Source organism: Strix uralensis, chromosome 1 (assembly GCF_047716275.1).
Source record: "Strix uralensis isolate ZFMK-TIS-50842 chromosome 1, bStrUra1, whole genome shotgun sequence".
In the NCBI taxonomy this organism is placed as follows: Eukaryota; Metazoa; Chordata; class Aves; order Strigiformes; family Strigidae; genus Strix; species Strix uralensis.
Genome location: NC_133972.1, coordinates 150,640,714 through 150,654,500, shown reverse-complemented (window position 1 = coordinate 150,654,500; position 13,787 = coordinate 150,640,714). Strand labels below are relative to the sequence as shown.

Here is a 13,787-nt window from a genome sequence, read left to right as displayed (position 1 = left end):
AAGAATTTCTACTGGAAGAAGCATCAAATAAATATAATACAGTGTGTTTATTTCAGTGGGAGCTGGTATGAGAGTCAGTCGGTGGCCACAGCATCATCCTTGACACTCTTGAGATCTGAAAAGGAGACCACCGATAAAGGTCATTAGCTAAGGTCAAGCAGGGTCAACCCTGACTTTTCTCCTGTCTCCAAGTAGACAACTCTTGAGCAAATACAAAGCCACAGTTATTGAAGAACTCTTAAACAACTACAGTAACAAAATACAGTGGAGTCAAAACTGCAGATCTGTTTTATTCAAAGCACAATATTTATAGATGACAGATACTGAAAGGCAGCAGAGCTGGTTTTAAGGACTGTCCCTGTACCTAGATAGTGAAGGCACTCTTGAAAGCATTGTGTCTTTTAAACCACAGCGAGACATAAATTTAAGTTTTTCAGAAAGAGTATTTTCATTGCTAGAGCTTGGTAATTCCTATGTGCTTGGTAAAGAAGAGTATTAGAAATACTCAACCTTTTGTTAGAGTTACAGGTGGAGCCTGAAATGCTAAAAGGCTGTTCAAAGCATCACTTAAGTCTGATCTAGTTCAGCATTAGTCTAATGTTATTTTTTCCCCCCTCAGTGGTTTCAAGAAGATATATAAAACCAGACCAGAGCTGATGTTTACTTTTACAGCTAATGGTTCCTCAAATCTACAAGAACTTCTAAGGAGTAGATAAAAGCAGCTGCAAAAGTGATCTAGAAATAAACATCCAGAAGAAAACATAACTGCAATCAAAGTTCCAGCTGTTCTCGTCTTAATTCTTATCAGTATTCTTTTTAATCAGGCGCATTTTGAAGTCAAAGGCTTCTTTCCAACAGCTTTTGTCCATACATATATATATGTGTAAGTCCCTTGAAATATTACAGAAGTTCTGGTTCACATCAAAATAGTGTACATTGTCACTGAAATTATTAATTTTCTTTTCCTCATCCCCCATGTTCTCTCTGGGCCCCTCTCTTGCATCTGGCATGTGTACTGATACTCAAGATGACAAATACTGATAACTGCGAAGCTGCAATGCTGCATACTTCCATAAGGCAAAGCTTAGCCAAAGTTAGTCATTGATTTATGTCCCATATTCTGTTCAACAGTGCAAGGGTTTTTTTTCTAATTCCATACCTTTAATCCTTGCCACCTTCAACCCAGTGTGTGTTGAATTTCCATCTTATTGTTGCAGCTGTGTTTCCTAAAATGAAAGTACGCTTCTTGAAGGCAGTGACACATTCTTAAGTTTATTCACAGATTTAAGTGTTCAGTTGTTCAAAGACGCCTGAACTCATTAAAATGTGATGGTGTGGGTTTTTTGCCATATTAAATGGTTGATAGCGAGGTTTTAAAAAGCAAATGAGGGATGTTGGGATGACTATTTTTAGTCAGCCCAAATCTGTAGAAAGTGTGGTAACTTAGGCAGGGATCACAAGCCCAGGGTTTTCTTTAGCAAAGATTATTTACAAAATACCCAAGGCAGAAAAAGCTCTCCCACACATAAAAAGCCTTCTGCAGGTGTACAGATGGAAGGAAACAAACTCTGCACTGTCTATGTACCATGTTACTTAGGATGATTTCATGACCCACAGTAGGAGACGGCCCACAAAGCAGAATGATTTCAGAAGAATCTATATGCTTACCAAAAGGAGCTGCCAAAGTTAAGTACTTTTATTATGACCTTCACTGTTTTAAGAGAATACCCAGCTTCCCTGTGCTCTCCCATGGAAAACAGACCAGAGGCAAGGTGCTGTAAATGTTCCTCCAAGAGCTTGCAAGCAAGCCCTCCACGTTACCGTCCCAACTCCTTCAACAGCTGTCTGTGAAGGATTACTCTGGGTAAGCTGGTGAAAAGGACCATACCTTTGCTTCAGCCATCTCAGTTCAAAGTCTGGTGCAGTAACTCAAACCTGCTTTTATCGTCTTTAAATGCTAAGAGGTTTGTGTTTTCCACCAGAGCAGCTGAGACATGTCCCATTCCAGGAAAAGGCCAAGAAAATAGCTGAGAGCAGTAACAACTTAAACCCCTGCAAAAAATCTGCCAGAGGACATCTGTCAAAGCCCAAAGAGTTCCAGTTATGTATGATTTCATTTGATCCCAGAGGCTAAATAATGTACAGGAAAGATTTAATAATGTTATGCAGATTGGAAATGTAAAAGGAACCAAATACAATGCCAGTTTGAAAAATCTTCATGTGCTCATAGCACTATTACTGCTGCACAGTCAGAAAACACAGCTTGAGCAATAGACTATGATAATAAAATTAAAAATTGGAATTTCTAGAATATTTACTCAGGTGAGACTATTTGATTAGAAAAAGATGACTTAATGTTTTCCCTCTGCCAGGAAATTATCAGTAGAGAGCGCCCCATTCCTGTTTCCGCCACATCAGTTCCATTGCCATGTGAAATACTGGTAGTGAAAACGTGGTAACCAAGGATTGCTGCTCACAACATTTCCAAATGCCAGTGCAAAGGAGACTTCAGCTACTAAAAGAACAAAAACGGATGGCCCTCAGCTATAGCTGCTTGCAAGTTTGAGTTACAACGTCTGACTGAACTAGAACTGCTGAACTATAGGTATAGTCCCTTTTGCCAAGTCACTTCCAGAAACAGTAATTTCTGGTGGAGAGGGGAAAGAGGCAGCTGGAAGGGTGGTGTGAACAGCCACCACACGGTCTGCCAAATGGTATCTGTCAAATCTTCTGGTAGCGTAATGGTCCAATGCCATGTGACACAATTTAACTACTGGCAAAGCAGGGATTATTAAACAGGATTCTTAGCCAAGGATGGCTATGGGCTTCATAATTTAAAAAACAACCTGAAAGCAGAAGCAAATGGATTCTATCTGCTAATATTTAAAAACTTTTGTGCAGCCTCTTACAAAGGAAGCAAGTCTAATGTTTCCTAGATTTCTTGAGGCTGGCACTTGTGGTGGTCTTTCTTTGGCTGGTGCTTTTATCTCCCTTGGGATAGCGGTTATAGTTTTAGCAGCTGAAAACTTATGCTCACCAGTTTTTCTTTCAGTGGAAGGATCTAAGACTTTTCCTTCCAAGGTTGGGTCTTTATTTGCAGGGAGTTCCAGCAGGTTTCTTAGGTTTCTCATTTCCTCTTGCTATTTCTGCTCTCATCTGTTTTGCAAATGGCCACCATAATGTTAAGCTTATCTAATGGCCAGGCCTCGGGCTGGAAGAGCGCCAGCAGCATTCTGAAAACCAGTCATCTGAAAGTATTCAGAGGAGATGGCCATCACCTTCCCCCTGAACCTCAAACATAAAACTTTCCTGATAAGCACATACTCCAATGCCATGAAAAGCAAGAGGTTGCTCTTAAATTCACTTTAACCAGCTTCCTTGGGTGACACTCAGACACTCTGCTGAATTAATCCCACTCTACAAATAATACATTCTTTTTTTTCAGTGTTTGGAAAAGATACTGGTTGTACATACACACAGTATAGGGTGAGTAGCCCCGTGATGGCTTCACTGTCAATGCAAGTTTCATTCTACAGTTGTTTCTCCTTATTTTGTTAATGGGGATCCTTTTTTGCCCTCAGTGTCAGGGTGTAGTCCAGGTCCATCTACTCCTGGCTTTTGACATCAGGCATGGCCATGGCAGTTCCTACCATAAGTGAGACTTCAGGGCTTTGTCACTGTTCCTGTTGAGAAAAGTGGCAAGGGTAGAACAATTTTCTTTCCCTCGGTAAAGGGAATTCTGCAAAAATGCAAGATTTCTTGGAGGTCTGTATGTGCAGACATACACAGAGGACAAAAATCTCATGAATTTTGTTATTGACCTCGGTGAATTCTGGATTTTATTCAAAAGGAGGAATTCAGTAAGAGTACTGGGTCTCCAATTTAGAAACTTGAGAAGAAGCCTAAAAAACTGCCCAAGGTCTGCATAAGACACTCTGAGGACACATAGCAATAAAGATTGATGTAAGAGCTAATGAGCTTAACCTTGCAAAAAGAAAAACAGAAGTTTGTCATCATAACATTTATTTAGTTAAGACCTGAGAAGGAAGAGCTGAGAGCAGCTCCTATACATCCTGTAGGAGAACCAGCTCTGTAGGAATGGGGTCTGTGTGAAAAAATCATCCCTTGTTTGGACTTCTGTTTCCCCAAAGAGAAGAAATTCTGACCCTGTGGGAGACGATAGAAAAATCAGGCCGAAAGGAGGAAACTGAAGTATGAAGACACCTACTCACCAAGAGACTACCCTCTGGCGTAGCCTTGTTTTGGAAAGAGGGCTGATGATAGGAAGAGAAAGATCTGCTGGCCACTGCAGTGTCTGTCTGAAGGGCTGATTCAGTCAGTGCCGACAGAGAGAGACCTCCTGAGAGCCTGCTGGGAAAACAGTGTTTCCCAGCTTCCAGGGATCCTGCTGCCTCAGCGCTGTGGGATCTGCTACTGACCACAGCGGGAAGGCTGCTGAGTCAGCCGCTGAGCATCAGTCAAACACTTTCCACTCTGATATACCAGAGGATGCAGGAAGCAGAGAGGCAGGAATGCATGATGAAACTAGAGAAGGTATCATAGTATGCAAGGTAAAAGACTTTCTGGAAAAGAAAAAAAAAAATCATACACTGAATACTGGTTTATTAGACTACATAGTATAGCTTATTTATTTTGAGTAAATAAGAACATATTTAGGAGGAAGCGATATTTAAGTGATTGGAGTAAAATATTAAGCTTAAAACAATAGATACACAGGCGTAAACTGGTACAGACTTATATGGGCTGTGGGTCTGCCTTGGCACAGTCATTTGTTGATTAACCAAACCTTCTTAAGACTAAGGAATCTGAATAACAGCAATGAGGCTCCCTCCAGCTTCTAACTTGTGTGATAAGGTCCTGTGCTAGTCTTCCTGTCCTAGGACTAAAACAAACAAACAAAAATAGAATTTCTGGAATCCATTGCATTTCTGAAGGTTATTATTTAAAAATTAGACTGCAAGAGATTATTATCCCAGGCACGCCACTTTAGAACAGACTTCCTAGAAGCATAGCAAGTTTAGGGAAAACCTCTCAAACAATCCCCCTTACTGTAAGACACCTGTTCTCCTTAAAACACTTTTTTTTAGTGGAAGTCACCCCAGCTGAATTAAATTTGTTTCCCTTGGGCCTGCATTTTCTTTAGCCAACACAACAGCTGCACCATGTGGAGATGAGCCACAAGAAGTGTAACAACACATGTTTGTGATTGCTGTATCAGCTTTGGCAGATTTAAGTGCAGAGGTCTTTAGCTGCCTTCTATTAGAGAGCCAGCTTTACAATATATACAACATCTTGCAAAGTAGTAGCAATAATATATATAGTTTTATGTATTTCTTGTACATGCTAGTACAGTAAAACTAGAAAGGAACTGACTATTACTTATAGCTATAAATATTGTATTAAGCACAAACATTTTCTTTTGCATGTAAAAGTAGGAACAGAACAGGAGGATGGGTTAACTACAATAAAATCCCCTGAGACCCCTGTGCTAGCTGTTGTTCAGTCCTGCAGAGACACTCAACCATTCAGAATGTGCAGTAACCCTGTTATTTCAAAGCTGCAGTAAATTTAATCTCTCCAAGAAATTGCTGGATTCCTGGAAAATAATGCATAATCTTGGTTCAGCGTGCTTTTTTTTTTTTTTTCTCATTTCAAGAACAGGTGCCAAAAACTGGCCTTGTGGAGCCTAATTCAATATACTTTAGAACAGTTTTAAAGTCTGCTTTTGAGGCATTTAATTAAGAACTGTTGAGTATCCCACACCCGTCAAAATGAGGTACTTGTTTTTGAAAGGTCAAGATGAATGCCAATAATACAGCATAGAATCAAGCATTTGTGTTTGTAATGTGTTATTCCTGCTACTTTATGTATAAGTAGTGCTGTACATATTTGTGGGTATTCCAACACAGTTCTGTGGCTTTAACCTTCCTGCACATTTTCTCACTTCAAATTGCTGTATCATTGCATATTGTATAATATGCAACATGTATTATACACTGATATTGTAATGCATTATACATTAATATGCAATGCATATTATACAACATCGCATAAGTGTCCCTGTGACTCTGAGCAGCAAGTTTTCCCACTGTCTAAAATTTCAGATGCTTAGTATATATTCCCCAATAAAGGGACCACTTTTACACTGTTTATCTTCTCTGACTGCATTGTTTCTAATCAAATGAACCTATGACATTATTAAGAGGTTACATCAAATAAATGGTAGTGTCTAATGTGATCTGCCTCCAATTTTGGCCTTTCCTCTATCCTCCTGGGAGATGATTTGGGCCAACGATGGAAACACTAGTCAAGCAAAAATCTACATTTATATTCACACTCCCATGAGCAAATTAGACGGGACTCTCTTTTGAGAACTGATCCCCAAAGTAGTATATTTGAAAGAAAGACTCTGTTGATGCTAACGGATTTTGGATCAGGTCCTAGAGACATTCTGCCTTGTTTGATACTGCATAGGGCAGGGATTTACTGTCTATAATCTTACTGAAGGAGAGATGCAGTATATATTAAAACATGCAGCTTGGCTTTTTTCTTCTGTTTCACTTTTCATTGTTTTACCTAGTATTCGAATTAGCACACTCCTTTTAAAATTAGCTTTAAGGAATTTAAACTGCAGATTGTTCATCCGGTAAGAGCAACTTAATACCACTAGTATAACAAATTAGATCATGGAACTGCAGAAGAGCTCAAGGATGAAGCAATAAAAGTTGTGTACCGGCCAGTTCAAGGTTACACAAAAACATTAAGCTCTCTCTTGTTTAGAGGACATTCAAATGTGATATATGGACACAAAAGAAGTAATGTCTTTAAACCTTAAAACGATTAGCAGTTTTACTCTGTAGGGATCTATGGGAGGAGATGGACTCCACCCTGAGGAAGATAAAAGACCTCAGTTTTCTCAACTGGAAGGAGTGATTCATTTTAGGTGGAAGTGGTGTGCATGTGATATTCCTCATGTGGTAAATTAACTGTTTCCATTAAGAAAGCTCCTAGCATATGGAATTGCTCTATTTTCCTCTGCTCTGCGGAGAAAATCATACCACCAGAACATTTTCTTTTTGCTAAACCCAGCCTGGGTAAAAATGGGCAGTGTTGATTGTTCTTGATAAACTCTTTTTTTGCTATTAAAGAAATCCATTCATCTTCCACTGGTTTTCTGCTTGCAATTAAGAAAATTTATTTTTAGTAAAGGAATAGGGGGAAAAGCTTAGGTCTCAAATTTAATGGGGTTCATTAGCTCTCTAGATAGTAACTTGCTTTACATTTTCCTGTGTTTTTATAGCCTGATCTATGTACACTCAGACACGTCAAAGTTTTGTTTTCAGCGGAAAGTCCCCTTGCTCAGTAGTGACAGTAGTTTAAGTGCTCATCCTGGCTAGCGGTGAGGATGCCATAAAACTCTCCCTTATTGAACCAAACCGAACCTGATTAGAGGAGACTGAAATCAGTTCTGTGAAACTTTATTTGCTGCTTTGCTGCCTCTTTAGTACACGGGCTGCTGTGGAGAAGGCTTCCTGCTGCTTTTAAGAGCAGAATGGGAACATAAGTGCAAATCTTAATCTTTTTCTTGATTTGAACATATTTCTACTTTCTACAGGATCTTATCTTGTAATCAGACCCATTACTTCACAGTCAGTCATGAAATGGCTGTTATGCCACTGAAATTTTCTTGTGAAGTTTTAAGACTAGAATTATATTTAGGCTTTTTTGGGGTTTTTTTGTGTGACTGTACATGTTATACGAGTAGCTTATTTGGATGTGAATTATGATCTTCTGGCATGTTTTGATTGGGAAAGGTTGGAAAAAAGTAGGAAACTGAAATTTTGTGGTTTCTGGATTTTAAAGCATTTAGAATGAGTGATTCTTCCACATGCAGAACACTTGCTTTGTAATATCTATGAAGCAAGTTGGAGATGTGTTTCAGAAATAAATAGGAAGGGTTTTATTAAAAAAAAAAAGCAAGCTCTGTAACTGAATAAACTGTAAGCATTTCATGGCATTGCTTTTGTAGTGCTTCGTATTCACAATGTGCTTTCCAGTTGCACTGGGTTCTCCTTACCTGTCATTTGTTGTTCTGTACTTGTGCTTACCACCTTTTTATAATTCTCTTCAAGCACTTCTGTGAAAGGCCCACAAGGGCAAGGAAACCTCTTTCTTTAAATCTGAAAGAATAGGTCTTGTTAGCCTCTTGAAAGCATTGTCCCTAAAAATAAAAAAATACCCTAATCTTCCCTAAACATTTCTGTCGTGTACTCCTCAAACTCTCAGCTCAGGAGCTTAAAGGAAGATCGGAAAAAATGCAGCCTTCGTGGCAGTGGAAGCCTTGGGCAAAGGCTGTGTGTATTCAGGCAGCTGAAGTTCGTTTAGGGTAGTACTTGCTTCACCAAGTAATGACCATTCTTTAGTTATTGATACTAGTTTCCATTCCTAACGCAGGCATCAAGCCTTGCTAGTTAAATGTTATTTATTTATTCTCCAGGGTGTGAGCACACTTCTTTGCAGACTGGAGAACAGATGGTTGCCTCCAGAAAGAGGGGGAATATTTTTGTGTAGAAGGGAATCCAGAGTAACCCTCAGTATTACCACAACAACAGTAATTGTTTTACAAAGCAAAATGAGATTTTTTTTCAAGTTGATGGTAATCTGTAGATCCCACGAGCACAATCAATGCAGCTGTAGTACAGACTGGAATATCTTCTGTGGTTAACTGTAAATAGCAACTCTGTATCCATGGTTTATTTTTACCATAGTGTGCTATAATAGGAAAAATAGCAAATGGTAAGTCTATATATAGCCTGTTACTAAGACTGTGAGCTAAATGGTTAGTCAACAGAAAAATCCTATCCCAATCAACAAATGTCTTTAGGTCTAGTAATACTATTTTGGATACCAAAATGATGTATACTAGGCAGTGAGAGGAATTGGAGCAGTGCAGCTAATATTTTACTATTGCAGATTTTTAGTGCTCTTTTTAATGTCAAGTCAGAATTTTGTGAACCATGCTGATTTTAATATAGTGGATGTGGATGACAGAATCTGTACCTGTATTTCCTGACTATTTATTTTCTGCATCTTTCTTTTGCTGGACCAGTAAAAAGTCAATTTCCTTTTATGTGATGTTAATTAACCCTTAAGGTGTGAATAGTTCAGGAAAAGCAATAAAAAACAATTGTTATTTATTCCTGAGCTTGATGAACAACTTGCTTTTAAAAAGATCTAAATTTTAGTCCAAACTTGAGAATATGCTGTTCTTTTATATTTCATTTATAACTACTTTATGACTGACAGGGTTAGGAAAGTATAGAACAAATTCTTAGATAAGCCTTCAAGGTTACTTCACATTAGACATGATAGGTAGGAAAAAATACAGGCAGAAGTCAGTTTTTCTTATCTTCTGTATAAACAAGCTGGTATTTCATTCAAGGCCTTTTCCTTAACTTTCAGCATACCAGATCACTATCAGGCAGTCACAGGGAGAGACATGCAAACATGTTGTTGTTGACTATTTGTCTACTGAATTTATGAACTGGTTTCTAAGGAAATCAGGCTTCTGCATTCATTCTGTCTTTGTGCTTGCCTGCTGTTCCTTGCTGTCGTTCCTTGCCTTTCTCCCCTTCACAATCATTTGTGACTTAGCTGGCTAGTATTAATCATGTTTGACAAAAAGCTGGAGGTCTGTAATTATAGTAAGTTCCTATTTTTACAAAACTCATAGGTGATGGGTAGAGGAGGGATTGCCCTGTTTGGGGGGCTGTCCACCCCATGGCAAGGGAAAAGTAAGGGAAACTCTGTCCTTAGGTGCTGGGTTTGGGACCACGCTATGGACTGACTTGCAGCCTTCTCCTGCGAGATAAACAGCGGGTTGTGATGCAGACACAGGATACCTGTAACTCCGTGGGGTAACGTCAGGGTGGGCCAAGGCACAGTGAGGTATCAGTATCAGGAGGGGTTTTAAGGAGCACAGAGCTGGGGGCATGCTTGGGGGTCTATGCGGGCAGTAAGGATACTGTGGGTTTTGGGGTGCCGAGGGGGTGAATGGAGCTCCTGTAGAATGATACAGGGGACACTGAGGGAGAGAGCCAGTGAGGACCCTGTGAAAGAACTGGGGGGCTACTGTGGTGAAAGGGTAGAAAGCATATGAGGAAGAGAGGTAGGCTGTGAAAAGCGCCACAGACGTGATTAAGAAGCAGGGGTATTATGTTTGGAGAGTGCAAGGTGTTCATGACATGTATGTCTTGGAAAACATGTACTATTAATTCTGCTGTTTTCTAGTAGTGCCATGTATTAAATGAGCCTGATCGAATACCTTCTGAAGTAAATGCTGCTTTTATTTGCTACCAAAGGAACCAGATAAGGTCCCTACTATAACATTCATAATTTATTTGCATGATATTTATGAATGACTTTGAAGTATATATTTAGAATTTAAATCTTACCATTAGTAATACCTGTTAGAAACTCAGACATGAGATTCTCAGGTAATTTTTATCCTTCTCAGGTTTATTATGAATTATGAGCAACTGAGGCAGGATTGACATCTTGGAACTTTTTGGTTCATATATTTAGGGGCTTGGGGACTCTTTTAGTTTGTGGTTATGCACCACCTAATACTTGTCCATGCCCTCATGATTCCTTTTTCCATTGCAGTATAAGTAATTATAATATAAATGTTTTCATCTGTTTACAAAACTACATTATAATATAAAATAATTATAGTACTCAAAAACTAAATATGGTCTTCATCTATCCTTTGGTCTAAGGAATTATATTTGATGTTGATGCCAGTTCTGCAGAAAAGGGAGTCCTAATGCATGCTGATAAATTGGTGAAGTGGATGAAATACTTTAGAAGAAAAAGAGTAATCCAGTTAGTTTGCTCCTATATTTTTAAGATTGGGCTACATTAAGCCTTTTCTTACTCACCTGTCTTCTTTGCAGTGTTATATAGTTCCACTGTTGGAAGAAATCATGGGAATACTCATGTAGATTGTCTGCAACTTGCTCATCTCCATGGTGTCTAGACACCAGCAATCTCATAGTATATTCATGCCTCCAGAACATCTAGACTTCCCTTGCCTGGAAAGCCTGAATGAGGTAGTAGAACAGAGGGAGTCTGTTTTCCCTTTCAAAGTTCCTTCTTTGCTGGTGGCTAGGTACAGTATTGTAATGAATACCAAATCAGTGTTATAATTCACAGCACGGTTCCCAAATTCATGTTGAGGGAGAAAGGTAAGATAGTGTTATTTATTCCAATATCTTTGACTAAAAATAACATTTGAAATTATATGAGATGAATAAAGTGATCTTGAAAAATACCATGGTATGTATGTTATCTTCTTATTGATATTTTAGTTTCAGCATGAATGTACTTAGAAAGTATTTTGGCAGTTGAACAAGGCCTAACTGAAACTTCTGTGAGAAAGGCATGGAATTAGACCATATTTTTTGGCACCATCTGCCTTGCTAGGTTATAAACCAGGTTACCTAACTTTTTCTGTTTCAGGCATCTTGGTTTTTTTCATACTTTTCCTTCTTCCGTGGCATAGATGGAGGACACTCCTGCCCCCTTCTTCCTCGATTATCAGGTAGTCAGGGTATTTTCTAGGAGTTGGGACTGTGGTCTTAAATCATTCTGAATGAAGAGAGCAAGTATCTAAATCTGCTATTCTTGGATAAATTTTCTTTAGACTTGCTCTTGTCAGCTGTTGTTAAAGAGGGAGGGAGAACTGGCAGATTAGGCTGTGTAGCCTAACTTTTCCCAGAGAAAGAAATATATGTGTGAATGGAGAGAGGGAGCACTTCTTGGTTACCTTTCTTTGTCTTGCTGTTACAACTATAACATAGTACTGGTATTTTGTCCATGATACCTTTTCCTTGCTTGAATGTATAGTTTGTTGCAGCTTTGACTTGAGGGAGAGCTGGAAAAAACCTGCCTCCTCTGAAATAACCTGAACAAAATATTGCCTTTAAGATTTGTGTTAAAGGATGTGGAGACAGCCTCTGCATTCCAGGAGTATCACAGCCAAATGGGGATGTCAGGCTTCCCTTCATTAGGTGAAACTGGTGAAATGTAAATAATAGTTGGTCAGTCGGTATAGCCAAATACCCTGTAAAGCAAAGTTGGGCACTAGCCACATGGCATCTCCTACCTGCCTGATCTCACTTGTCCTAGAACTGGGAGATGGGAAGTCTTGTGGGGTTCCTCCCCTCTGCTTTCTAATGCACTCACACCGCACTGCATCTGAGGCATCTGCTGGCTCCTTCTCCTGGGTGGTTTTTTTGGCATCTCCTACAAACAGTTGTCTATGGTATGGACACATCTGGCAGTACTGCTGGTGAGCCACTCTGGCTTGTGGGATGATACTTGGAAGACGTCTGCATTAATCTGTTGTGCAAAGGAAGATGTTCTATTGCAGTTTTTCCATGACTCAGAAAAACAAAGAAACCTAAAAGGTCATATGGTGGCGTGATTTGTTTTATGGGTTCATTCAATATTGCCATTGTGCATTTAGCCTGACCACAGTGAGTCAACTGGATTGGATTGACTCAGCCAAAGTAGAGGACTTGCACAACAGTAGGATTTCAGTCATTCAAAATTTCCTTGCTAATGCACATCAAAGAGATGAAATTAAGTATGGAGTGTGGAGTTTTTTTAGGTGTGTGTGTGGGGGGGTGCTGTTGTACTTCTAAAATCAGCTTCAAGAGGAACTTGGGCATCTCAGTATTTTTACAAATCTTGCCCAAGTGTTTTACTACCTTGAACTTCCATTAGTTAGGCAAATAAACCTACTTTCAGGAAAGGATACAGAAATTGGCTTGAACATTTAAGCTCTTCTTATATTGACTTGGCTGGATCTACTTGGATGCTTTGTCAGTTAGTATCTTAAACTGCTACATAAACAGCAGAAAGTCATAAGTTGTAAAATGGAGAAATTGCAGGTAACTGTCACACGGTACACAGTGGCCTAAAATCTGCTTCTTGAATAATTACGTGAGAGCTTCCTGTGGCTTTGCAAGGTAACTTGTATGCTTTGGCATTAAAAAGTTAAGCGTCAAGTGCCAGCGTTTTTCACCTCAAAGCTGTACTGTGTCACCCGAGCCAGGTGTGGAGAGCAGCTCCCCCGTCCTGCCATGACTAAGTTCAGACTTTCCCTCTGCGGTGCTCTGGAGCCAGTTGTCCACATGAAGAGATTTAACTTTTCAAGGAGGGGCTGGACGCAGCTCAGCACCAAGCCCGGCTGTCCTTGGCTGGTGCAGACAGGCGGATGAAAGGCGCAGGCCGCCCGGCAGCGTCGCCCCGAGGCGACGGGGCCCAGCGGTGGAAGCGGGGTAAGAGCTCCCTCAGCCTCCGCCTCAGGCGGCGGCTCTGCCCCAGGCCTGCCCTTGCCCGAAGGCCCAGCTCCAAGAGTCGGGGCATGAGGTGAGCATGTGGGGGAGGGACGGCTGTCCTTCGCCCCGGCGGCGCCTCAGGGCCCCGGGTCTCTGTTTCTTCGCCTCCCGGTCTGCCTCGCCCGGCCAGTCCCCTTCGGCCGCCCCTCTAGCAGGACCGGGTAGGGCAGGTTCCCGGGCGGACTACACCTCCCGGCGCGCCCCGCGGCCGCGCGGAGCATGCCGGGAGCGCGGCGCCTCAGCCCCGGCGGCGGCGCCGCCGCCTCCATGTTCTTCCCCTCCCGCCGGCGCGACACCGCCCGCCCTTCCCGTGGTAGGGTGGGGCCTCGTCCCTCCCGCCGCTCTGAGAGACTTCCGCGC

The 13,787-nt window shown here is 40.8% G+C and overlaps 1 long non-coding RNA gene across 2 annotated transcripts; it reads right to left on the bottom strand.

The window, feature by feature from the left end:
* Positions 1 to 4,255: 4,255 nt before the first annotated feature.
* LOC141950431 (uncharacterized) lies at positions 4,256 to 13,532 on the bottom strand. Of its 2 annotated transcripts, XR_012631030.1 has the most exons (4): positions 10,962 to 13,532; positions 8,099 to 8,201; positions 4,756 to 4,903; positions 4,256 to 4,583 (listed from the first exon to the last, which is right to left on the bottom strand). It is a non-coding gene; the product is annotated as an uncharacterized LOC141950431 (long non-coding RNA). The 2 variants fall into 2 exon arrangements; XR_012631029.1 differs by having other exon boundaries at positions 4,256 to 4,903.
* Positions 13,533 to 13,787: the final 255 nt, after the last annotated feature.